Genomic DNA, 27952 nt, shown 5'->3' with positions numbered 1-27952 from the left:
CTGTGTGTCCCCATGTGCCTTTCTCCTATGTCCCCTTGTGCTTGTGTCAGTCTCCTTTGCCCACTAGTCCCTGTGTGTCAGTCTCCCTTTCCCACTTGTCCCTGTGTGTCCCCTTGTGCTTGTATCCCTTGTCCCCTTGTGTCAGTCTCTTGCTCACTAGTCCCTATGTGTCCCCTTGTGCCTGTCTCCCTTGTCCCCTTGTGCTTGTCCCTTGTCCCCGTGTGTCAGTCTCCATTGCCCACTAGTCCCCTTGTATCAGTCTCCCTTGCCCACTATTCCCCGTGTGTCAGTCTCCCTTGCCCACTAGTCCCCGTGTGCCCTTTGTGTCAGTCTCCCTTGCCCACTTGTGTCAGTCTCCCTTGCCCACTAGACCCCTTGTATCCTTCTCCCCTGCCTCCTAGCCCCCATGTGTCCCCTAGTGCCTGTCTTCCTTGCCCCCTTGTTCCCTCTCCTCTGCCCCCTCGTCACCATTTGCTCGTGTCTTTGTCACTGCCCCTGTATGGAGGGGCTGCATTATACTATGAGGGGGGCTGCATTGTATTCTATGGGGCTTACATTGAATTTTATGGCGGGGGGGGCCCCATTTGGAAGTTCGCACCGGGGCCCATAACTTTGTAGTTACGCCACTGCACCCCTGAAAAGAAGAACACCACTGAACAGAGGCCAAACGGAGTCCCAGAGTAAGTTCTTCATTAGAGTGAATGGATCTCTAGGGGAGTTTCATCTGAATCACCTCAACTTGAGATTTAGATTGAAACCCCAATGTAAGTGCTCAGCTCAGGGTGGCACATGTTAAGGAGCTGAAACTCCTAAACCCTTCATCCAATTTTAATGTGGATACCCTCAAATGAAAGCTGAAAGTCTTCATTGTGGTAATGTCTATAACCAAAATTAGAAAAATGTTGTCTCTGTCCAAATATATATATATTACCTAACTCTAAATCCCAACAAATTTTATAAATACATCAATACCAAAAGGAAAAAAACGGATGGTATCAGCCCCTTAAAAGACTATAATAACAAGATCATAATAGAGGACAAAGAAAAGGCTGAGATATTAAACAGGCACTTTTCATCCAAAGTTCACCACCTGATATAACTAGTTTAACACGAAAAGAAGTAAGCCTGCATCTGAGCAAATTAAACATTGACAAATTCCCCTGCCCAGATGGCATTAGTCTACGGATACTGAGGGAATTAAGCTCAGTAATTGACAGACCGCTGTATTTCATATTCTTAGAATCTCTTGTAACGGGTCGTGCCACTGGATTGGTGGATGGCTGATGTGGTACCGATATTTAAAATGGTAAGACGGGGCATATCCAGGATGCTGTGCTGAGAGGAGCAGGAGTGTGTAGCAGGAGAGCTCCTTCAAGACACTGCAGATTACAAGGCTCCACAGCCTTATTTCTGGCCAGATTACCTTCAGACCTTACCTTCTTACCATTACCTTCAGATTACCTTCAGTGATGAGTGATGAGAACCAGGACCGCGGCATATGCAGGGAAAGCGTGGCTGCTCAGGTGACAGCCCTGGATGCGTTCCTCTTCAAGTGGGTCGGCACGCTCTGTAGTCCCAGGTGAGGTGGATGGACACATGGAGGATTTCCCAGCAGCAAGGGTTACTCTGTCCTCTTTCTATAACAATTTATATAATTGTAACTATCCGTTTCTTTTTGGAGAGTTGAGGAGGCTTTTGACTAAGTGGATGCCACTTTCGCCCTCACTGATTGGCTGCATAGCATCAGTTAAGATGACTCTCCTGTCTAAGCTACTTTATTATTTTGAGACTCTCCCCGTTAAGGTTCCTCTTGGGGAACTTAGGTCTCTCCAGGCTGCTATAATGAAGTTCATATGGAACGAGAGACGCCATAGAATATCCAAAAGTGTTCTCACCAGTGATGAGCGAGTATACTCGTTGCTTCGGTGCACGCTCGGGTGATTTCCGAGGATTTGGATGTGCTTGAGGAGAAATAGTTTTCCTTGCCTCAGCTGCATGATTTACGACTGCTAGACAGGCTGAATACATGTGAGGAATGCCTGTTTGTTAGGGAATTCCCACATGTTTTCAGGCTGTCCAGAAGCCGTAAATCATGCAGCTGAGGCGATAAAAACTAAATCTCCGAGCACATCCAAATACTCGGAGATCACCCGAGCATGCTCAGGGAGACCAGAGCAACAATGCTACTCGCTCATCACTGGTTCTCACATCTCATAGATCACAAGGGGGCTTGTCTATTCTGGATATCGGTAAATACTATTGGGTAGCACACCTAAGGAGGATTCCCTTGTGGGTTTCATTATGGGCTTACAATATTTGGACTGAATTAGAAAAGATATGGTTGGCTCGGATCCACCCAAACTCCCTTTTATGGTCGACTAAGCCTGTTAAGATACCATTTACTTTGCTGAGCCCTATGCAGTTTACAAGGGATCTTTGGCTCTCATGTGCAAGGCATTTTGGGTTGGTCTTCCCCTGTTCCCGAATGATATCTTTTATATACCAGCCTCTGATACCAAACAGTTTGAAACCGAGAATGGTCCACCCATGGATTTTTTTAGATTTGTGGATTTGGTGGATGGAAACACATTGGAAGTTCTCTTGTTTAATACTATAAAATCTAAATTTGATATAACTAATAGAGAGTTTTTCCAGTTCATGCAGATTAAGCACCTAGCGTCTTCACTATATGGCTCATTGACGGTTTCTCAGCCAACGGAATTTGAGAGGCTTTGTAAGAAAGGCACTTCAACTAAAGGGTTAATATCAGATATTTACAGGATCTTGGGTTCTCAGACTGACTCTCCCCTTGAAACATCCATACATAATTAGATGTGTTTCTTCTGGGAAGGACACCGTCTCTCCAATGCTGGCAGAATATATGGGAAACGGCAGCCAAATCCTCTATCTGCATCCTTTATAAGGAAAAGCAATATAAAATTTTGATGTTTTGGTATCGCACTCCAGAACTCCTTCATAGACTGAACCATGAGCTCCCAAATATTTGCTGGCGTTGTTGCTCAGCACCCGGTTCTCAGTTCCACATTTTCTCGTCTTGTCCTGAGCTGGCTGGATTTTGGGAAAATTAAAAACCTTAATGGAAAAGGTTCTATATGTGGAGGTTGAGCTGGACCCTACTATATACCTACTAAATGTTTCCCCTAGAGGGATGGGGAGGAATTTGACCAGACTTCTGTTACATCTGTTGATAGCAGCTAGATGTTTTATTGCCCTTCATTGGAGACAGACTACTCCCCCCTCTTATCAGAAGATTTTAGATAGAAAAGCCAGCATCCGCAGGATGGAGCACATGACGGCCTTATGAAATGGGAGTTTAGACAGATTTGAGACCGTCTGGGCTCCCTGGGACTATTTAAGGGCCCTAAACAACAATTGGGAGCATGTTGGTTTTTGAACAGGTTTCTGCTTTCCTTCCCTATGTGTATGTCTTGCCTTACTTAGTATTGCATTTTTATAAGAATTGTAGGTGTATGGGGATGGAGTCATCTTAACTTGGCATCATTGAGAACTGCATAATATGTTTTGATGCCACTAGGGGAAACGTCTTTCAAGAGTTTATTCTCATTGTACTCCATTCTTTTTGATCCTCTAATTTGTAAGCCAAATTTTGATTGTTTTGTCTTATTTCGGATTGTAAAATTTTATAAAATTTAATAGTAATTAGTTATTAAAAAAAAAAACAGTTCAATGAGAGAGACTACCACTCAAAAATAAACAGTCTTTACTCAACATTAATTTGGTGGGAACTAATTAGAATAGATAGATGGTGCATAACTTTACAAATGTTATCTTCACAATACGATGCATCTTCACACTTGGTCTCGCTACGTCTTCGGCCATGTTCACACGTTCCTGATTTCCCTGCTGTTTTTCTGCACTAAAAACCGCAGCTCTTTGCAGAAAACGCAGGTGCGGTTTTTGGTGCGTTTTGGTGCGTTTTTTGGTGCGATTTTTGATGCGGTTTTTAGTGCGGTTTTTTATGCAGTTTTCTCTGCAGATTGTCTGTGTTTGACACAAATAAAGCTTTAACTGCAGTGGGGAAAAAAAAAAAGAAATGTTGTCATTTCCTTATCAAACCCTTTTCTTCTTCCATCCTCCATTTTGGGACTAAACACCAAAATGAGTGGACGTGTTTTGAATGACAGCGCTCCGCAGAGTGCTGAGCGTAGGCCAGATCACAGCCCGCGGATCCAGCTCTATCCAGCTATTTAAGTGCCACGTATTTAAGGCTACGTTCACATTTGCGTTGTGCGCCGCAGCGTCGGCGACGCAACGCACAACGCAAACAAAAACGCAGCAAAACGCATGCACAACGCTGCGTTTTGCGACGCATGCGTCCTTTTTTTGGTTGATTTTGGACGCAGCAAAAATGCAACTTGCTGCGTCCTCTGCGCCCGGACGCGTGCGCCGCAGTGACGCATGCGTCGCAAAACGCAAGTGCAACGCATGTCCATGCGCCCCCATGTTAAATATAGGGGCGCATGACGCATGCGGCGACGCATGCGGCGACGCTGCGGCGCCCGACGCTGCGGCGCAGACCGCAAATGTGAACGTAGACTTAGTGCCATGTATCACGTATTTCAGTGCCACGTATTTAAGTGCAACGTATTTAAGTGCCACGTATCACGTATTTCAGTGCCACGTATTTCAGTGCCACGTATCACGTATTTCAGTGCCACGTATTTCAGTGCCACGTATTTCAGTGCCACGTATTTCAGTGCCACGTATCACGTTTTTCAGTGCCACGTATCACGTATTTAAGTGCCATGTATCACGAATTTCAGTGCCACGTATTTCAGTGCCACATATCACGTATTTTAGTGCCATGTATTTAAGTGCAACGTATTTCAGTGCCACGTATTTAAGTGCCACGTATTTCAGTTGCACGTATTTTTGCTATTGTAAGGTGGCATTAATCCCGGTTAATAATGGAGAGGCGTCAATAAGACGCCTATCCATTATTAATGCTATTAAAATGATCAAAAAAAATATAGGGGGACCCCCCCCCCCCCAAAAAAAAAAAAAAAAAAAAGAAGACAGGGTCCCCCTATATTTTTAGGCCAGAAAGGCTAGGCAGACTGCTGCGGGCCAATATTTGTGGCCTGGGAAGGGGTTAAAATACCCATGGCTGTTCCCAGGCCATGAATATGAAGCCCACAGCTGTCTGCGTAGCCTTTCTGGCTCAGAAATAAAGGGAGAGCCCCCCCCAAAAAAAAAAGTGTTGGGGTCCCCCTATATTTTTAGGCCAGAAAGGCTACGCAGACAGCTGTGGGCTTATATTCATAGCCTAGGAAAGGGGCCATGGATATTTGCCCCCCCTTGGCTACAAATATAAGCCCGCAGCCGCCCCAGAAAAGGTGCATCAAAATGATGTGCCAATTCCGGCACTTAGCCCCTCTCTTCCCACTCCCTGTAGCGGTGGGATATGGGGTAATGAGGGGTTAATGCCACCTTGCTATTGTAAGGTGGCATTAAGCCCGGTTAATAATGGAGAGGCGTCAATAAGACGCCTGTCCATTATTAATCCAATGAAAGGGTTAAAAAAAACCCACAAACACTAGAAAAAAATTATTTTAATGAAATAAAGACACACACTTTTTGACCATATTTTATTGTACGCTCAATCCGTCCTGAAGACCCTCGACCTGAAAAAGACGCAAAATAAAAAAACTAATTCATACTCCCTGGCCCTGTCCGCAGAAATCCATCGAGGGTCCCACGAAGATCTTCCATGGAGAACAGACACATCCAGAGATATGTCTGCTCTCCACGGCTGCAGCAACACACTGACAGGAGCCATAGTTCCTGTCGGTGTGTCACTGCGCATGCGCGAGCGAGTTTACCGGCGGTCATTGACCCCGGCACTCTCGCTTAACGGCAGTGCTGCGTGGGAAAGTTCAACGCAGCTGTACTGCCGTTAACCGAGACGCCGGAGCCATTGAACTCCGGAACAGTACGCGATACACTGCTAGGAGCTTCGCTCCTGGCAGTGTATCGCCGGAGAGCAGCCGATCGGCGTGGGACACTCGTTTTATGGATTCTGCGGACAGGGAGTATGGATTTGATTTTTTATTTTGGGATTTTTTCTAGGGGATCGAGGGCTTCGCCTACCAGTGTGCTGTTGGTGAGTATATACTCTGTGTTATATGTTGTATGTACTGTGTGTCATGTATGTGTATTGTGTGTGTTTTGTGTAACTTTACAACTGTGCTAAGTCGCCAGACACAGGGACAACTCTCCCATCCTAATACCGGATGGGAGTAGTAGTCCCATACGGCGACTTATTACTATATTCATGAAGCACCAATAATTCCAATGGTGGTGAGCAGGTAGTCCTAACTCTCCCAGGGCACCCTAAGGATGTCCTAACTGGAGTACTCCAAAATACAATTACCACTAAAAAACGGAGCAAAAACGTCCACTTCAACATATTTGTATAAAAAATACGAATAAGTTTATTGTAATCACATTAATAATCAATATACATATCATAAAGACACAAAGTACAAAATGTGCATGCTGTCAGCACAGACATATGGCAGGAGGCATTACAAAGAGAATATGACAGTAGCCAAGTTTAGAGGGGGAGTACAAAAAATGCCCTTCAGGTTATAGCATTGGTCCCTATATAATGTGTGGCCCTATGTAAACATATCACTCAATCCAATAGTACCCATCACACGGCCACCACTTGGATGAAGTCACATAGTTAAGTACAGTAACTGCTTACCCATTGGTAGTCAGGGTTCGTACTCCCACCTCGTTTGGCTCCCCGGACGCGCGTTTCGCGTGGCTTTTTCAACAGGGTATACGGCGACTTAGCACAATGGTGGCACTAGCGTCGCATGGGGACACACACACACACACACATACACACACACATACACACACACACACACACATATACATACCAAATCAATCAAACGGCCGACATCGATCCCCATGCGACGGTATGCCTCCATGTCTCTTCGGGATACAGGAACACACTCCGCCCACGCACTTCCGCCCGCTTCCCCGCACTTCCTGCTGCAGCGGTTTCTCCACCCATAACCGCAATAAAACCCGCAGATATATTTTTGATCTGCGGGTTTTTCTGCGGGTTTGACCTCACAATGGAGGTCTATGGGTGCAGAACCGCTGCAGTTCCGCACAAAGAAGTGACATGGTCCTTCTTTTTTACCGCAGCTATTCAGCGCGGCTTTTTTAGTGAATTTCAGGATCATGTGCACAGCGTTTCCTGTTTTCCATAGGGTTACATTGTACTGTACCCTATGTACCCCGTGCTGCGCCAATCCTCTGGAATGCTCTACCCCAAGATATTAGGACCATCCACAACTTGCATAGCTTTAGGCGCTCACTCAAAACTCATTTGTTCAGAGCGGCCTATCGCGTTCCCTAATCAGTCATTTTATGTTTGTGTGTGTGTGTAGCCCATTCACTATCTCACCTACCCCCACCCCCTGAAGATGGCTGGACCATCATTGTAAATACACACCTGTACTTTGTATCTCCCCACCTCATTGTAGATTGTAAGCTCTCACGAGCAGGGTCGTCTTATTTTGCTTTATTGCTGTATTGTTATCATTGTTACCTATGACTGTTGTGTTTGAAACTGTTAAACTGTAAAGCGCTGCGGAATATGTTGGCGCTATATAAATAAAGATTATTATTATTATTATTATTACCCTGCATGGAAAACAGCTGCGGACCCGCAGCGGCAAAATCGCTGCGGTTCCGCGGTAAAAAACGCATTGTGTGAACATGGCCTTCAAGTTTACTTGTCCCAGCCCCAAGATTCTCTGTTTTCACCAGTGTTTTGCGTCCTGCTCAAAATTTTCTAGCAGGCTATCATAAGAAAACAAAGAAACATAATGCAAGAAAAATTATTCATGGACTAAAGGAAATTAATAATTACCACAGGTTCCTCTAATGCGCGTTTCGCCTATTGGCTTCGTCAGGAAGGGTCTCATTTGTCTTTCTAATGAACAAACTATCTTGAGTTAGTACTACTACCATATAATAATTTGGGATAGGCAATATTGTCAGCACTTTCTCTACATACCTATATGTGCAAAACCTTTTTTACACACATATGTAATAGCTCAGTATTGTACCTCCACTTTCACCTTATAAATATGAGTACCTTGTCCATGCACTGTAGCACTTTATAGTCTTTTGTATATTGCTTTATACTTTTATCTGAATCAACACAAGGTTTTTTGTTTCTCATGTGTCGCATCCTTCAGTTCCTACTTATTATATACTGTAAGTACCTGTATAAGGTTGGCTCATTATAGATATAGCACATACAACACTGTCCCATCTGATTCTTTGTAGACACTTTTTTGCTCACCAGGTGGAAATGTTTTACAAGTGGTTTACATGCTAATTAATTTTTATTATATTCCTTTTCAAATGATACAAGCTTGTTACTGTGTCTTCTCATAGAATATCAAGCAAACTGATATTTTATCACAGGTTTATCTTTCTATGTAATAGTTTATACATGTGACTATTAATATTATATTAATATTTATATTAATATATTTTTTTATAATAATAATCTTTATTTTTATATAGCGCTAACATATTCCGCAGCGCTTTACAGTTTGCACACATTATCATCGCTGTCCCTGTTGGGGCTCACAATCTAAACTCCCTATCAGTATGTCTTTGGAATGCGGGAGGAAACCGGAGTACCCGGAGGAAACCCACGCAAACACGGGGAGAATATACAAACTCTTTGCAGATGTTGTCCTTGATGGGATTAGAACCCAGGACTCCAGCGCTGCAAGGCTGTTGTGCTAACCACTGCGCCACCGTGCTGACTATTTACCACTTTATTCACTGTAGAAACTAAAAAATCCCCCTTTTCTCTAATTTTTAATTTGTATTTGTTTAAATTGTTATATTTCATAAAGATAGATTTTTATTTCAATTTATTTGGGTAGTTTAAGCTCTGTTGGTGTTTTCAGTTATTTATAAACTCCCACTGATTAGTATTCTCCCATATTGTTTGCTTAGTTAGACCTTACGTCTGCTTCTGGCACACATTGTGCCAGATCTCACTTCCTGACAGGAAACTGACTCTTTCCCTGCACTTTAACCCACCCCCACCACTCTGGGCTAGTCCCAAACATTAACCCTAACTCTCCCTGTTGGGCAGAGCACGCAGTGACTGGAGGATAAGGGGGCGCTCTGACCAGACATAAAAGGGACAGAGTCCCCTTATCCTCCAGTCACTGTGTGTCCCGGCAGAGAGCCCCTTTATCCAGGAAGTTTGCCGGAGCCCTCACTACAGTGGGGAAAATAAGTATTTGATACACTTGATTTTGCAAGTTTTCCCACCTACAAAAAATGGAGGTCTAATTTTTATCGTAGGTACTCTTCAACTGTGAAATACAGAGTTTTTTAAAAAAATCCAGAAAAGCACATTGTATTAGTTTCACAAATTTAATTTATAGTTTATTGCATGAAATAAGTATTTGATACAATAGAAAAACAGAACTTAATATTTGGTACAGAAACGTTTGTTTACAATTACAGAGGTCATACGTTTCCTGTAGTTCTTGACCAAGTTTGCACACACTGCAGCAGGGATATTGGCCCAGTCCTCCTACAGATTTTCAGACCTTCAGGTTTCAAGCACCATTGCATTTCAGCTCCAAAGATTTTCTATTGGGTTCAGGTCTGGAAACTCTAGGACCTTGAAATGCTTCTTACGGAGTCACTCCTTAGATTTCCTGGCCGTGTGTTTCGGGTCATTGTCATGCTGGAAGACCCAGCCACGACCCATCTACAATGCTCTTACTGATGGAAGGAGGTTTGCCAAAATCTTGTGATACATGACCACATCCAGCCTCCTTTTAATACGGTGCAGTCCTCCTGCCCACTTGTTCTTGAGGTTGTACTCATCCTTCTTCTTCCTCCAGACATAGCGAGTGGAGTTGATGCCAAAAAGTTCTATTTTGGTCTCATCTGACCACATGACCTACTCTCATGCTGCCTCTGGATCATCCAGATGGACACTGGCAAATTTCAAAAGGGCCTGGACATGTGCTTGCCACAATTCTGTCTCTGAGCTCCTTGGCCAGTTCCTTTGACCTCATGATTCTCATTTGGTCTGACATGCACTGTGAGCTGTGAGGTCTTATATAGACAGGTGTGTGTCTTTCCAAATCAAGTCCTATCAGTTTAATTAAACACAGCTGGACTCCAATGAAGGAGTAGAACCATCTCAAGGAGGATCACAAGGAAATGGACAGCATGTGACTTAAATATGAGTGTCTGAGCAAAGGGTCTGAATACTTATGACCATGTGATATTTCATTTTATCTTTTTTTAATAAATTTGCAAAAATTTCTACATTTATTTTTTTTCCAGTCAAGATGAGGTGCAGAGTGTACATTAATGAGAAAAAATGAACTGTTTTGAATTTACCAAATAGCTGCAATGAAACAAACAGTGAACAAGAGGTCTGAATACTTTTCGTACCCAGTGTATTTACTAAAAGTCATACAAAGTGATTTTCTGGATTTTATTTTTAGATTCTGTGTCTCACAGTTGAAGTGTACCTATGATAAAAAAAATGACAGATATCTCCATTCTTTGTAGGTGGGTAAATTTGCAAAATCAGCAGTGCATCAAATACTTAGTTTCCCCACTGTATTGCACCGTGATGCCAAGATCACATGATGAATTGCATGACCCGGCATCACAGGGCACATCGAGATACGAGTGATGGGAAAGATCCAGGGTCCAGGGTGAGGATGCCTGGGCTCACTCACATTGTAACTACATGGACCGTATATAGTTCTGGCCACGTGGGGGCAGTAGAGGGCACATATATGCTCTTAGCAAAAATATACGCTCAGTGCATAACTACCAATTGGCCTCATTAGGGCATCACAAAGTACACGTTAAGGTAAAGTGCATATAGCTGTGTACTAAGGTGTATTGGGAGAACATGATCATGATCATTAACCCCTTTACCCACAAGGGTGATTTGCATGTTAATGACCAGGCTAATTTTAACAATTCTGACCACTGTCCCTTTCTGAAGTTCTAACTGTGGAATGCTTCAACGGATCCCGGTGATTCTGACATTGTTTTCTCATGACATATTGTATTTCATGATAGTGATAAAATTTCCTTGATATGACTTGTGTTTATTTGTGGAAAAAACGGAAATTTGGCCAAAATTTTAAAAATTTCGCAATTTTCCAACTTTGTATTTTTATGCCCTTAAATCACAGAGATATGTCACACAAAATACTTAATAAGTAACATTTCCCACATGTCTGCTTTACATCAGCACAATTTTGGAACCAAATTTTTTTTTTTTTCTATAGCATGCAGATCTGCATGCTATAGAAGCTGTCAGTAGTAATGAGCGAGTATACTCGTTGCTCGGGTTTTCCAAAGCACGCTTGGGTGTCCTCCGAGTATTTGTTAGCGCTCGGAAATTTAGTTTTCATCGCCTCAGCTGAATTATTTACAGCTATTAGCCAGCTTCATAACATGTGGGGATTCCATAGCAACCAGGCAACCCCCACATGTACTCAGCCTGGCTAGTAGCTGTAAATCATTCAGTTGCGTTGATGAAAACTAAATCTCCGAACACTAACAAATACTCGGAGACCACCAGAGCGTGCTTTGGAAAACCCGAGCAACGAGTATGCTCGCTCATTACTAGCGGTCAGCGCTGCAGCTTCTGTGCACTAACCTTGGAGACTTCCTGACATGCACTGCGCATGACAGGAAGTGTCTCCACTCTGGAGACCCGGATGTCGTCATGACGATATCAGGTCTCCATGGCAGTGATCGGGTCTCCATGGCAGCGATCGGGACCCCGTGGCAATGGCAGAGGGGCTGTCAGCCCCTATGCCGACTCCTGGCACTTAGTGCTGGGTGTCAGCTACTGTGACTGCTCCTGGCACTTAGTGCTGGGTGTCAGCTGTGACAATCAGCTGACACCCGGTCCCGATCAGGCGCACACACCCCCGTGTGTGCTGCCGATCGGTAATGATGTACTATTCCGTCAGTGGGGATTAAGTCCCAGGTCACATAGACGGAATAGTACATCAGCTCGCAGAAAGGGGTTAAAAAGCTTCTCTGTAACTAGAGATCACATCCCTGCAGGCTCGGATTGGCAGTCTCTCAAGGTGGGCAGATGCCCACTGGGCCGGCAGCTCTGAGATACAAAATTGGCCGCCAGCCCTTTAAAACTTCTGCATAGCCCTGTGTGCACGCGCTATCTCGGTGCTTGCACTGACAAAAGCCATGGCATCCCATGTCAGTGCGTGAACGCGGCCCTTGTTTGTGCTTGCGGGCGCGGCTGCGGTCCTTGACAATGCAGGCAAGCAGGAGTGTGCGTGTACACAGGGTCGGCCTAGTCAGAAGTTTGAAAAGGCCACTGCGCCTGCCTCTCTCCGTCTGACGCTGACCAGTACCAGCATCAAAGAACAGTGCGCTCTCCTCACCAATCCCGGGCATCCGCTTCAAGTCCTCAGCACCTCTGATGCTGGCTGGACAGTGGACCAACCTCGTCTCTTCATCCTCCCCCCCCTCTCAGGGACCTGGGAGAGTATCAAGATGAAACCTTTTTTTTGTATATGCATCATTTGCATTTTGACCTGTATAATGTATATAGACTGCTGTATATACAATATATAAGTGATACTGCTACTGCTGTATATAATCGCAGATGTGTGCAAACTGTAAAGTGCTGCGGAATATGTTAGCGCTATATAAAAATAAAGATGATTATTATTATCACCATTACATTTTCTAGCTATTAAACCCGTTCTACGCCCGGGTGGCTAGCATTTATATTGGTATATGGTCTCCATCCTGGTATGTGCTGCTTCCATCCGGCGCCCTAATCCTGTCATCCTGTCATGTGCTGCTACCTTCTTGCGCCCCCATCCTGTAATGTGCAGCCCACATCCTGCGCCCTCATCCTGTTTTGTGTGCCTCCATCTTGTCATGTGCTACTCTCTTCCTGCGCCCCCATCCTGTCATGTGGTGCTCCCATCCTGCGCCCCCATTCTGTCATGTGCTGCTCCCATCCTACGCCCCCATCCTGTCATGTGCTGCTCTCATCTTGCGCCCCATGCTGTCATGTGCTGCTCTCATCCTACGCCCCCATTCTGTCATGTGCTGCTCTCATCCTGCGCCCCCATTCTGTCATGTGCTGCTCTCATCCTGCACCCCCATCCTGTCATGTGCTGCTCTCATCCTGCACCCCCATCCTGTCATGTGCTGCTCTCATCTTGCGCCCCCATTCTGTCATGTGCTGCTCCCATCCTGCGCCCCAACCTGTCATGTGCTGTTCCCATCCTGCGCCCCCATTCTGTAATGTGCTGCTCTCTTCCTGCGCCCCCATACTGTCATGCGCTGCACCCATCCTGCGCCCCGCTGTATATATAAACTGCACAGTACCACTCCTCCTGTCCTGTATATATACACTGCACAGTACCACTCCTCCTGTCCTGTATATATACACTGCACAGTACCACTTCTCCTATCCTGTGTATATACACTGCACAGTACTACTCCTCCTGTCCTGTGTATATACACTGCACAGTACCACTCCTCCTGTCCTGTATATATACACTGCACAGTACCACTCCTCCTGTCCTGTATACACTGCACAGTACCACTCCTCCTGTCCTGTATGTATACACTGCACAGTACCACTCCTCCTGTCCTGTATGTATACACTGCACAGTACCACTCCTCCTGTCCTGTATATATACACTGCACAGTACCACTCCTCCTGTCCTGTATATAGACTGCACAGAACCACTCCTCCTGTCCTGTATATATACACCACACGGTACCACTCCTCCTGTCCTGTATATATACACTGCACAGTACCACTCCTCCTGTCCTGTATATACACTGCACAAGTACCACTCCTCCTGTCCTGTATATATACACTGCACAGTACCACTCCTCCTGTATATATACTGTACTGTCCATTCTAATAGGACAGTGAGGTTCATATTATCCATTAAAAAGTTTTAGTACTATAGTTTTGGTTTTGCTGTGTTATAGCACCACCCAGTGGTGGTTAAATTTATAACCTATGTTAATCAGAGTGTTGCATTGTGGGATTGCACCAAGGTATCATGGGATAGGGAAACCCCATTTTCTCTCTGTGTAATTCCCTGGACACACGTGTTAATCTGCTGTGCCGGAACTACCTCACTTATTTGCCATCCTGGTTAAGTTTATCCGTTTTACCGCACTTTCAATACCTGTTACCAATAATCAAGTTAGACTACAGAGAACAGTCTGCTTATTTCGAAGACAGAAGTGGTTTATGCTGTATGTCGGATCACACACCGTATCAACGTATATGAAGACAGACCAGTAAAACAGAAGCTAGACGCCAGCGATAGCAGTAAACCGGAAGCTAGACGCCAGCGATAGCGAATACCACTTACGGAGCTGCTTCTACTCTCATCGCACTGCCTGCGGATACCGCAGCGGCTGCCATACAGTCACAAGTACCGAGAGTGCAGCCCACCAAGCACGACACGTCTCAGTCCACGCTGAAGGCATTCCCACCCGCTCTGAGACGTCCTACAGCCTGCAGACACGAAATGTCTGCAAGTCGGGCATCTTCACTCGGGACGAGGTCCCAAACAAGCCGCTCTAGCAAGTCTTCATCGAAAAGGTCCGTCGCCCTCGCTCGTGCAGAAGCTGAGTCGGGGAAAGTAAGATCCTCCTTCGCTGCACAAGAGATGCAGTTAAAGTTAAGACAAGCAGACCAAGAAGCAGAAAGCGCTCGCCTGCAAGCAGAAAGAGCCCGCCTGCAAGCAGATAGAGACGTGGAGACAGCCCGCCTGCAAGCAGATACAGCACGCTTGCAAGCGACTTTGGAAAGACTTTCCGCTGAAAAGGAAGCAGCAGCCGCAATAGCCAAAGCTGAGTTCTTATAAGAAGTGGAGTTTCCTGAATCTGAGCGAGACAGCGACGTACGTGGACCAGACCTTGATGGACAAGACCCAGCTCAACGCATCTCCGAATATGTCCACCAACATCCCAGAATAGAAGACAAGTCTGATCCGTTACATCAATCAGACTATACAGATTACCAGAGATCCTTCCTCCAAACACTGTACTGGAAGCAGGAAGGTATACTGCGAAACGACGTCGATCACCACTACCGTCTTACAGAACAGAAGGTACGGCCTCCTCCCAGATTGACAGGGACACCTGTTATGACCTGATGGTTACGAAGCAGTACTGAGATGACCTGGTGGGTAAAACCAATCATGTACAAGCTCTGAGGAGGTGGTAACTTTACTGACCGCAAGCCCTACACCTAACACCAACACTAGAAATAGCCGTGGAGCGTTCCTATCTCTGCCTAGACCCTCTTCACAGCCTAAGAGCTAACTACCCCTGAAGATGGAAACGGAAAACTATCTCGCCTCAGAGAAACCCCCAAAGGAAAGATAGCCCCCTACAAATATTGACGGTGAGTGGAGAGGGAAATGACAAACTCAGAAATGAAACTAGATTTTAGCAAAGGAGGCCAAAACTATCTAAATAGACAGAGATAGAAAAGGCTACTGTGCGGTCAGTATTAAAAAACTAAATATCCACGCAGAGTTTACAAAAAATAACCGCCACACCGACTCACGGTGTGGAGGGGCAAATCTGCTACCCCAGAGCTTCCAACTAGCCAAAATAATTCATACTGGCAAGCTGGACAAAAAGACAAAATATTAACTTGAACTGAAGGTCATAAGCAGGGAAATACCCCAAAAACTAGCAGACTTATCTTAAGCTGAAATGAACTGGCCAACAGAGCACTTCCAGGAAAGGACTGAGTCCACAGGAGGAACATTGACAGCTGGCATTGACTACAGACTAGAGCCCAGTTAAATAACAAGACCAGGGAACCGATTAGTGAATGCAGCTGCTAAGTTCCACTAGAAACCACCAGAGGGAGCCCCAGAACGGAATTCACAACAGACACCCTTCGCTTCGGAACGGTTTTATACAGACTTTACTAAGCCAGAAGCTCCTACCAGGTATGAGGACGCACCACACACACCGCATGACAACAGCACACCAGCTCATGCTGGCACTGACTCAGCCACTATGAACTTTGCAAGGTTCTTTACCCGCCGGGAGCTGGTGACCAAGGGACTTGTAGAGTTCACTGATCGAGCTGAAAGCTACAGAGCATGGCGAGCCTCCTTCCAGAACGCCATCAGAGACTTGGATCTTTCCAGTAGTGAAGAGTTAGATCTACTGGTAAAGTGGCTTGGGATGAGTCAGCTGAACACGCCAAAAGAATCAGGAACATTAACATAAAGTACCCACACACAGGACTTCGGATGGTGTGAGAGAGACTCGAAGAATGTTATGGGTCAATAGAAGCTATAGAAAATGCTTTGTATAAAAGAATTGATGATTTCCCCAAGATAGCAAATAAGGGTCATCAAAAGCTCAGGGAACTGAGCGACTTGTTGTCATGTCGGACGCTATTCACACTAGGGCGTCCGACAGACAGCGGTAATTCCACATTCGTCCACTATATGCTCAGTGGCGCCGGCTAGATTTTTATCTGGGTTGCCCAGGGTTAATCTAGCTGGTACTCGGGTTGGAGGCTGGGTCACGCCCACGGCCTTTAAATAGTATTGCTGGACTTTGGGCGTCGCCGATTATAGCTTGTGCCTAGTGATTCCGGTCTGGAGTGGTGGTCTTGGAGAAGTAATATCGTATCTGGTGGTGTATTATCCTTTGTTATATTTCTCCTTCCTATATTTGTATTTGTTTTGCCCTGGGCACATTATTGTGTTTTCCTGTGTGTCTGCGGCGTGATGCGTTTTTTAGTTTTCCCTGTCTGTGCTTTCTGTGGGGGTTGGTGTGAGGTCTATTCACTGGGTGGCGGGTGCTGGTTTCAGCATAGGGCTGAAAGAGGAGTCAGGGCCAGGCCTGGTGGCCCAGACGAGCACACCATTAGTGTAAATTCTGGGAGAGGAACAGACAGGGTTTTCCCTAGTCTGAGGGATATCGCAGGGGTCCGGGTAACCAGCCTTACCCTAGTCTCCCCGTGACACTTGTTAATGGAGGTACATGCTGCTCAGGCAGAAGGTGACCTACCAGGGTTGGCATTCCTGGACACTGCCAGAGGTGTCAACCCGATTGTCCAAAAGCTCCCTTACAACTTACGAGAAAAGTGGGTCAGTCACGGGTCCCGTTACAAACAGGCTCATAAGGTACCATTTCCTCCTTTCAGGGTGTTTGTAGACTTTGTTGCTCAGCAGGCTAAAGTTAGAAATGACCCCAGTTTCGATTTCACTATGTCATGTACCACTACCTCCGGTGTAAAACCCAGTAAAACACCAGTGGCAGTCCACAAAACTAATGTTACCTCCACAGGGTTTCCTTACAGGGCAAGTAAGTGCTCTCCAGAAGAAGACAAACCACAGGATCTCAGCAAACACTGCCCCCTACGCAAGAAACCTCATCCTCTACTAAAATGTAGAGCCTTCAGGGAGAAGTCTCTAGAAGACCGTAAGAGTTTCCTAAAGGAAAACAAGATATGCTTCAGATGCTGCACGACGACCTCACACTTTGCCAAGAACTGTGAAACCAGTGTGAAATGCACAGAATGTAGTAGTGTGGAGCACAACACCCTGGACCACCCTCGGGGGTATCATCGCGACTAGAAGAGTCTGCCGAAAAACAGATGGACACTGACATAGACACCCCAGTGGTCACCTCTCAGTGTACAGAGATCTGCAAGGAACTCGTAGCAGGAAGATCCTGCTCGAAGATCTGTCTTGTCAGAGTATTCCCAGCGAGCCAGCGGGATAAGGCAATCAAGGTATATGCAATCTTGGACGATCAGAGCAACAGGTCTCTAGCTAAAGCCCCCGTCACACTAAGCGAGATCGCTAGCGAGATCGCTGCTGAGTCACAAGTTTTGTGACGCAACAGCGACCTCAGTAGCGATCTCGCTGTGTTTGACACGTACCAGCGACCCGGCCCCTGCTGTGAGATCGCTGGTCGTGTCGGAATGGCCTGGACCTTTTTTTGGTCGTTGAGGTCCCGCTGACATCGCTGAATCGGTGTGTGTGACACGGATTCAGCGATGTCTTCACTGGTAACCAGGGTAAACATCGGGTTACTAAGCGCAGGGCCGCGCTTAGTAACCCGATGTTTACCCTGGTTACCATCGTAAATGTAAAGAAAAAAAAACAGTACATACAGTACTCACATTCCGGTGTCCGTCAGGTCCCTTGCCGTCCGCTTCCCGCACTGACTGACTGCCGGCCGTAAAGTGAAAGTACAGCACAGCGGTGACGTCACCGCTCTGCTGTTACGGCCGGCGCTCAGTCAGTGCCGGAAGCGGACGCCGGGGGACTCGAAGGTGAGTATGTAGTGTTTGTTATTTTACATTTTACACTGGTAACCAGGGTAAACATCGGGTTACTAAGCGCGGCCCTGCGCTTAGCAACCCGATGTTTACCCTGGTTACCCGGGGACCTCGGCATCGTTGGTCGCTGGAGAGCGGTCTGTGTGACAGCTCTCCAGCGACCACACAACGACGAAACAGCGACGCTGCAGCGATCGGCATCGTTGTCTGTATCGCTGCAGCGTCGCTATGTGTGACGGGGCCTTAAGTCCTTTCTCTTCGACACCTTCAACATTGCCGGCCCCGGCTCTCCGTACTCCTGTGCAGGTACTGTCGAGACGGCAGGGAGAAAAGCGACCGGATTCAAAGTAGAGTCTATGGACGGTCAAACCTGCTTATCCTTGCCATCAATACTGGAGTGCAACCAAATTCCCGACAACAGGTCTGAGATACCTACACCAGAGGTAGCAACTCATCACACCCACTTGAAATGTATAGCTCACCTGATACCGGAGCTTGACCAAGGAGCTCCTATCGTCTTACTCCTCGGAAGAGACATACTATGGGTCCACAAGGCTAGAGGACAGATTAAGGCCCACAAAACGCCCCATATGCTCAGAGAATTGACCTAGGATGGGTCATTGTGGGAGACGTCTGTTTGGGTAGAGCACTCAGGCCGACATCAGTCAACAGCATGCTCACTAATACACTCGAGAATGGGTGTCCGTCTCTCTTCCAGCCATGCGAGAGCAGTTTCCTGATTAAAGAATTGCCACACCACACCCCTCCACCTTGTCCGTTAGCTGATCCTTCCTGTGAAGACCATGCATGCGACGGTGAGCAAGATCATATAGAGTGCACAGTTTTCCACCGGACAAGAGAAGACAACCAGGTAGCAACGTCCATAGAGGATAGACTGTTCTTGGACATCATGGAGCGAGAGATAGTAAGAGATGAATCAAAGAGTTGGGTCGCACCTTTACCATTCAAAGCACAGAGGCAACGCTTACCCAACAACAGAGAACTTGTCTACAGTCGATTTGTCAAATTGCAGAAGGCACCAGAAACAAAAGAACACTTCTTAACCTTCATGGAGAGAATTTTCCAGAGTGGCCACGCGGAAATTGCACCTGTACTTCAAGATTCCGAGGAATGTTGGTACTTACCTATTTTCGGCGTGTATCATCCGAAGAAACCAGGTCAGATAAGAGTGGTATTTGACTCAAGTGCCAGATACGAAGGTGTTTCTTTAAACGACGTCTTTCTGTCTTGTCCAGACCTCAACAACAGACTTCTGGGAGTACTTCTTCTTTTCCGCAAAGATGCAGTGGCATTTATGGCCGACATACAACAGATGTTTCACTGCTTCCTTGTTAAAGAAGAACACAGAAACTACTTGAGGTTTTTCTGGTACTGCAATAATGACCCCTACAAGGACATCGTGGAATATCGTATGAAGGTACACATCTTCGGGAACAGCCCTCCCCCTGCCGTCGCTATCTATGGCCTTAGACATTCAGCCAGAGAGGGTGAAGCAAAGTATGGATCGGATGTAAGATCGTTTGTGGAAAAGGATTTCTACGTAGATGACTGCCTGAAATCCACACCCACAGATGAGTTGGCAGTCAGTCTCCTGAAAAGGGCTCAAGAAATGCTCGCTTCATCCAATTTGAGGTTGCACAAAATTGCTTCCAACAGCCAGAAACTAATGGCAGCCTTTCCCTCTCAAGATTACTCAACCGATTTAAAAGACTTGGATTTAAGCACAGACTCCCTTCCCATGCAGCGGAGCCTAGATTTACTCTGGGATTTGAAAAAGGATGCATTCACCTTCCAGATCAGCGAAGAAGAGAAACCCTTCACGCGTAGAGGCGTCTTGTCCGTTGTAAACAGCTTGTACGATCTTTTGGGATTTGTAACCCCTGTAACTATCCAAGGTAAAATGATGTTGAGAGACTTCACCCAAGAGACGTCCGATTGGGATGATCCGCTTCCCAGCGAGAAAAGAGACTTGTGGGTAAGATGGAAGAACTCTTTAGAAGCCCTGTCAAGTTCTCTACGTGGCACGACCATATGCTTCTGTACCATCAACAGAAATCAAGATACAAAGGCTCTGTATCTTCTGGGATGCCTCAACCAAAGCAATTGCAGCAGTGGCGTATTTGAAAACTACTGACATCAACGAACAATGCCACGTAAGGCTTGTCATGAGCCGGACAAAACTGGCCCCACTCCATGAACACACAATACCCAGACTGGAACTCTGTGCAGCTGTGCTAGCAGTAGAGTTAGCTGAGCTTATCTCGACAGAAATGGACCTGGAAGTCAAAGAAGTCGAGATCTACACTGACAGCAAGGTAGTGCTGGGGTACATTTGCAATGAAACTCGTCGCTTTTATGTCTATGTCAGCAATCGGGTGCTAAGGATCAGGAGATCCACCGACCCTAAACAGTGGCATTATGTGTCCACACACCACAATCCTGCGGACCACGCAACCAGATCCGTTGAAGCAAGACATCTTAAGGACACAACCTGGTTTACTGGCCCTACATTCTTATGCCGTTCGACGCCATACATTGACGAGTCAAACACCTTTGAACTGGTAGATCCAGAGGCAGATGAGGAAATTCGCCCTCAGGTATCCGTTCTACATACGGTGACTAAAGACAATCACCTCAAATCCCACCGTTTCAACAGGTTCTCAACTTGGAACTCGCTTGTTCGTGCCCTCGTTTGTTTAATTCATGTGGCTCGATCCTACAAGTCAACGTCACCCGCCATTCAGAAGCCTTGCAAAGGTTGGCACCACTGCAAGCTTGCCTTTACCGTTCCAAACATGCAAAATGCCAAGAACGTTATAATTCGTACCATATAACGTGAATGTTACGCCAAAGAAATAGATAACCTCAATAAAGGTCAACCTGTTTCTAGAGACAGTGTTTTGAAGAAACTTGATCCAATCATCGACCAAGATGGGCTACTAAGAATTGGAGGTCGTCTTCAAGAAGCTGAAGTAGAATTTGGGGAGAAGCACCCTGTAATAATTCCTGGACATCATCATGTCATGACCCTGCTTGTGCAACACCACCACGTCTTGGTGAAACATCAGGGCCGGCTGTTTACCGAAGGAAATCTATGAACTGCTGGACTATGGATAGTTGGAGCAAAGCGATGTGTGAGTAAATTCATTTACAATTGTGTGATTTGCCGCAAACTCCGTGGCGGGACTCAAAAGCCGAAGATGGCCAATCTCCCATCAGACAGACTTAGTAAAGAACCTCCCTTTACCAACGTCGGACTGGACGTATTCGGGCCATGGTCTGTGTTTGCACGGCACACTAAAAGAGTCCAAGCCAACCCTAAACGCCGGGCGGTTATGTTCACCTGTATGTCCATCAGAGCAGTCCACATCGAAGTAATTGAGTCCATGGACACTTCAGGGTTTATAAATGCACTCCGACGTTTCATCGCCACCAGAGGCCCCGTGAAGCACATACACTCCGATAGAGGCACCAACTTTGTAGGAGCAGTGAAAGAACTTCAAATTACTTCCAACCTAGACACCACCAGTGTGGAAAGATACTTGAGTGAGCAGGGATGTACCTGGACTTTCAATCTGCCACACTCTTCTCACATGGGAGGTGCTTGGGAGAGGATGATAGGAATAGCACGCAGAATCCTTGATTCCATTTTCTTGCAAGCATGTAGCGCAAGACTCACACATGAAAGTTTGACCCCTTTCCTGGCAGAAGTTTCGGCCATCATTAATGCCAGACCATTGACTTCACTTTCTAGTGACTCTGAGGATCCGACCATTCTCACTCCTGCCATGTTGCTTACTCAGAAAGCCAGCGTCCTCAGCGCTCCACCTGGAGATTTCAGCAACAAGGACCTTTACAGACGACAATGGAGACAAGTGCAAAGTCTCTCCAATACCTTCTGGGACAGATGGAGGAAGCAGTACCTCTCCACCTTACAACCAAGGAAGAAGTGGCAGACCGACAAACCAAACATCAAAACCGGTGATGTCGTTCTCATGAAAGACAGCCAGGCTCACCGTAATGAGTGGCCACTAGACCTCATCACTAAAATATTCCCAAGCAAAAATGGGAAGGTGCGTAAGGTCGAGGTCAAAGTAGGCAAGTCCGGGGAGTGTAAACTATTCCTCAGACCAGTTGCGGTACTTGTCTTACTGTTTTCGCCAAAAGAGCTGTGTGTGGCATCGGTTGATGCCAAGCGGGGAGTGTTCTGTCCATTCTAATAGGACAGTGAGGTTCATATTATCCATTAAAAAGTTTTAGTACTATAGTTTTGGTTTTGCTGTGTTATAGCACCACCCAGTGGTGCTTAAATTTATAACCTGTCTTTTTCAATAATAATTAGAGTGTTGCATTGTGGGATTGCACCAAGGTATCATGGGATAGGGAAACCCCATTTTCTCTGTGTGTATTTCCCTGGACACACGTGTTAATCTGCTGTGTTGGAACTACCTCACTTAGTTGCCATCCTGGTTAAGTTTATCCATTTTACCGCATTTTCAATACCTGTTACCAATAAACAAGTTAGACTACAGAGAACAGTCTGCTTATTTTGAAGACAGAAGTGGTTTGTGCTGTATGTCGCATCACGCACCGTATCAACGTGTATGAAGACAGAACATATACACTGCACGGTACCACTTCTCCTGTCCTGTATATATACACTGCATAGTATCACTCCTCCTGTATATATACACTGCACAGTACCACTTATCCTGTCCTGTATATATATACTGCACAGTACCACTCCTCCTGTCCTGTATATACACTGCACAGTACCACTCCTCCTGTCCTGTATATACACTGCACAGTACCACTCCTCCTGTCCTGTATATATACACTGCACAGTACCACTTCTCCTGTCCTGTATATACACTGCACAGTACCACTCCTCCTGTCCTGTATATACACTGCACAGTACCACTTCTCCTGTCCTGTATATATACACTGCACAGTACCACTCCTCCTGTCCTGTATATACACTGCACAGTACCACTCCTTCTGTCCTGTATATACACTGCACAGTACCACTCCTCCTGTCCTGTATATATACACTGCACAGTATCACTCCTGTCCTGTATATATATATATACACTGCACAGTATCACTCCTGTCCTGTATATATATATACACTGCACAGTACCACTCCTCCTGTCCTGTATATATACACTGCACAGTACCACTCCTCCTGTCCTGTATATATACACTGCACAGTATCACTCCTGTCCTGTATATATACATACTGCACAGTACCTCTCCTCCTGTCATTTATTTATACACACCACAGTACCACTTCTCCTGTCCTATATATATACACTGCACAGTACCACTCCTCCTGTCCTGTATATACACTGCACAGTACCACTCTTCCTGTCCTGTATATATACACTGCACAGTACCACTTCTCCTGTCCTGTATATACACTGCACAGTACCACTCCTCCTGTCCTGTATATATACACTGCACAGTACCACTTCTCCTGTCCTGTATATATACACTGCACAGTACCACTCCTCCTGTCCTGTATATACACTGCACAGTACCACTCCTCCTGTCCTGTATATACACTGCACAGTACCACTCCTCCTGTCCTGTATATATACACTGCACAGTATCACTCCTGTCCTGTATATATATATATACACTGCACAGTATCACTCCTGTCCTGTGTATATATATATATATATATACACTGCACAGTACCACTCCTCCTGTCCTGTATATATACACTGCACAGTACCACTCCTCCTGTCCTGTATATATACACTGCACAGTATCACTCCTGTCCTGTATATATATATATACACTGCACAGTATCACTCCTGTCCTGTATATATACATACTGCACAGTACCTCTCCTCCTGGCATTTATTTATACACACCACAGTACCACTTCTCCTGTCCTATATATATACACTGCACAGTACCACTCCTCCTGTCCTGTATACACTGCACAGAACCACTCCTCCTGTCCTGTATATATACACTGCACAGTACCGCTCCTCCTGTCCTGTATATATACACTGCACAGTACCACTCCTCCTGTATATATACACTGCACAGTACAAATCCTCCTGTATATATACACTGCACAGTACCACTCCTCCTGTTCTATATCACGCTCCCTGTCCTGTCTCTTCAGGCCTCCTTTTCCTTTGCTATATCTTGCCTCTTGTCCTGCCTCCTGTTCTGCTATATTGTGCCCCCTGTCCTGCCCCATCGCGCCCCCCTGTCCTTCCCCCCGTTCTGCTATATCGCGTTCCCTGTCCTGCCGCTTGTTATGCTATATCGTGCCCCCTGTCCTGACTCCTGTTCTGCTATCTCGTGCCCCATGTCCTGCCCCGTTGTGCCCCCTTTCCTGACCCGGCTTTGCTACACCTTGCCCCTTGTCCTGTCCTTTGATTTGCTTCATAGTGCCCCATCCTGCCCCCGTTCTGCTATAGCGTGCCCCCTGTCCTGCCATGCCCCTGTTCTGCTATATCGTGTTCCCTGTCCTACCTCCTGATCTGCTATATCGTGCCCCCTGTCCTGCCCCGTCGTGCCTCCTTTCCTGACCAGGTTTTGCTATATCTTGCCCCTGTTCTGCTATAGCGTGCCCCCTGTCTTGCCCTGTCGCACCCCCTGTCCTGCCCCCTGTTCTGCTATATTGTGCCCCCTGTTCTGTTATATCACACCCCCTATCCTGCCCCGTTCTGCTATATCGCGTTCCGTCCTACTATATCATGCCCCCTCCTGCCCACGGTTTGCTATATTGCGTACCGTCCTGCCCCGTTCTGCTATATCGTGTCTCTGTTCTGCAATATCACCCCCCTGTCCTGCTATAGCGCGCCCCCTTCCTGCCCGTTCTGCTATATTGTGCCCCCCTGTCCAGCTATATCATGCCTCCTGTCCCCTGTTCTGCTATATCGCCCCCCTGTCCTGCCTCTGTTCTACTATGTCATGCGCCCAGTCCTGCCACTTTTCTATATCGCTCTCCCTGTTCTGCTGTATCGCGCCCTCTGTCCTGCCCGTTCTCCTATATCACTCCCCCTGTCCTGCCCATTCTGCTATATCGCCCCGTCCTGTCCCTGTTCTGCTATATCGTGCCCCCTAACCTGCCACTTTTCTGCTATATTGCACCCCCTGTCCTGTCACGCCCCCATTCTGCTATATTGCGTTCCCTGCCCTGCCCCCGTTCTGCTATAGCGTGCCCCATCCTGACCTGTCGCTCCCCGTCCTGACCCCTGTTCTGTTCTATCACACCCCCTATCCTTCCCCGTGTTCTATCACACTCCCTATCCTGCCCCCTGTTCTATCACACCCCCTATCCTGCCCCCCCCCGTTCTATCACACCCCCTATCCTGCCCCCCCCCGTTCTATCACACCCCCTATCCTGCCCCCCCCCGTTCTATCACACCCCCTATCCTGCCCCCTGTTCTATCACACCCCCTATCCTGCCCCCCCCCGTTCTATCACACCCCCTATCCTGCCCCCCCCCCCCGTTCTATCACACCCCCTATCCTGCCCCCCCCCCCGTTCTATCACACCCCCTATCCTGCCCCCCCCCGCAGGGCCGGTTTTAGGCAAAGTGGGGCCCTAGGCAAAAGTTTAAAATGGGGCCCCAAATGCTAACATATTGCACCAACAGAAACATTTTGGTTGTAGCTACATGCGCTGATTTCAGGCCACTAAACGAGCGTGATCAACAATATTGAAGTCATTCGCCACTTGTTTCTAGCCTCTTTACACTGGCTGGGGAGAGAATGATCACTAGTAAATCAATCTGTCCCCATACAGTATCATCTTAGCAGAATATCTGCAGTTTTAACTGGGCGATGTGCTGATGAGAACAATGATTTTTGTTCCGGCATATACTGTACATACATACATACACCGTACATACACACAGATACACATACCGTACATACACAGACATACACCTTACATGCATACACACATACAGTTATATACACTGATAGTATACACATACCGTACATACATATACCATACATACACACAAATACACATACATACACCGTACGTACACACAGATACACATACATATACCATCATACATACACATACCGTACATGCACACATGCATATACCGTACATTCACACAAATGCCGTACACATATACCGTACATACACACAGATACACACATATACCGTACATACACAGATACAGTTATATACATATAGTACACACATACCGTACATACATATAAAATACACCCAAATGCACATACCGTACATACATACATATACCGTACATGCATACACACACATATACCGAACATACAGATACACATACACGTACCGTACATACACACATACAGTATATACACATACCGTACACACATATACATACACATATACTGTATGTACATGCACATAAACATACATATATACCATATATCCATACAAATTTATTTCACATACACAGATACACACATACTGTACATGCATACACACACAGCCATACAACTATACCATACATACACACATATACTGTACATACACAGATACACACACACAGATAGAAACATACACATAGATACACACAGATGCACACATACATATACAAGCATATACATACACACATACTAATCTTGTATAGGTGATCAGATGAGCCCTGCAGGTCAGTTCAGCTGGAGAAGGCTGCAGACCCCACTGTGGGGGATGGGGCACAGAGCAGACAGCACCTGATGATAAATTCCCAGTAAGGGAGGAAAAGACTCAAATTCAAAAAGTTCCATGACTAAAATTATAAAGAGATAAGTTATAAAGAGCACTATAACTGCACATTACTTTTCAGGTCACTTCACAGCATACATTTTGCTGCCGTGCTGCCCCTGCAGTGAGCTCCTCCCCCATCTCTGCTCTGTGAGGAGACGCTGCAGCCTGCTCTGAACAGAACAGTGGAGGGAGCAGAAGACCCCCTGTAAGTCCTGCTCTTCCTCCACTGCTGTCCCTATGTGCTGTGCAGCCGGGGCCCCTGACTGTAGGCGAGTACTCACCATTGGGACGCTCCATGCAGGGGGACAGACGGCAGCCAGTGAGCGCTCTCCTCAGTCTGGTCACTGTGAGGTAAGGAAAGCGTTCATTGGCCAGCGTCTCTCCCTGCATGACACGCCCCCTTTTTGATCTCCTGCACTTCGCGCCCCGCTCTCTCCCTGACACTCGGTGTTCCATGATTACAGGAGGGGGTGAGAGGGGCCCGACCCTGCATGATACCGGGCCTGCCTGCAGGGGCCCCCCTCCACCTCTGGGCCCTGGAGCAGTGCCATCAGCAGTATGTCTGCCCCTGGCTGGGGGCCCCTAGGGCAGCGGGGGCCCCAGGCAGCTGCCTAGTCTGCCTGCCCCTAACGCCGGCCCTGCCCCCCCGTTCTATCACACCCCCTATCCTGCCCCCCCCCCGTTCTATCACACCCCCTATCCTGCCCCCCGTTCTGATAATATCATGCCCCCTGACTTGCCACTGTTCTGTTCTGTTCTATCACACCCCCTATCCTTCCCCGTGTT

At 46.5% G+C, this 27952-nt stretch overlaps 1 protein-coding gene across 1 annotated transcript in view; it reads left to right on the top strand.

The window, feature by feature from the left end:
• The window catches only part of LOC143767327 (uncharacterized), a 760398-nt gene that overhangs the window by 268755 nt on the left and 463691 nt on the right, over nucleotides 1–27952 (top strand). The window lies entirely within an intron of this gene.

This window comes from Ranitomeya variabilis, chromosome 4 (assembly GCF_051348905.1).
Source record: "Ranitomeya variabilis isolate aRanVar5 chromosome 4, aRanVar5.hap1, whole genome shotgun sequence".
NCBI lineage: Eukaryota > Metazoa > Chordata > Amphibia > Anura > Dendrobatidae > Ranitomeya > Ranitomeya variabilis.
The sequence above is the reverse complement of the archived record's forward strand: the minus strand, read 5'-3'. Positions and strand labels throughout refer to the sequence as shown.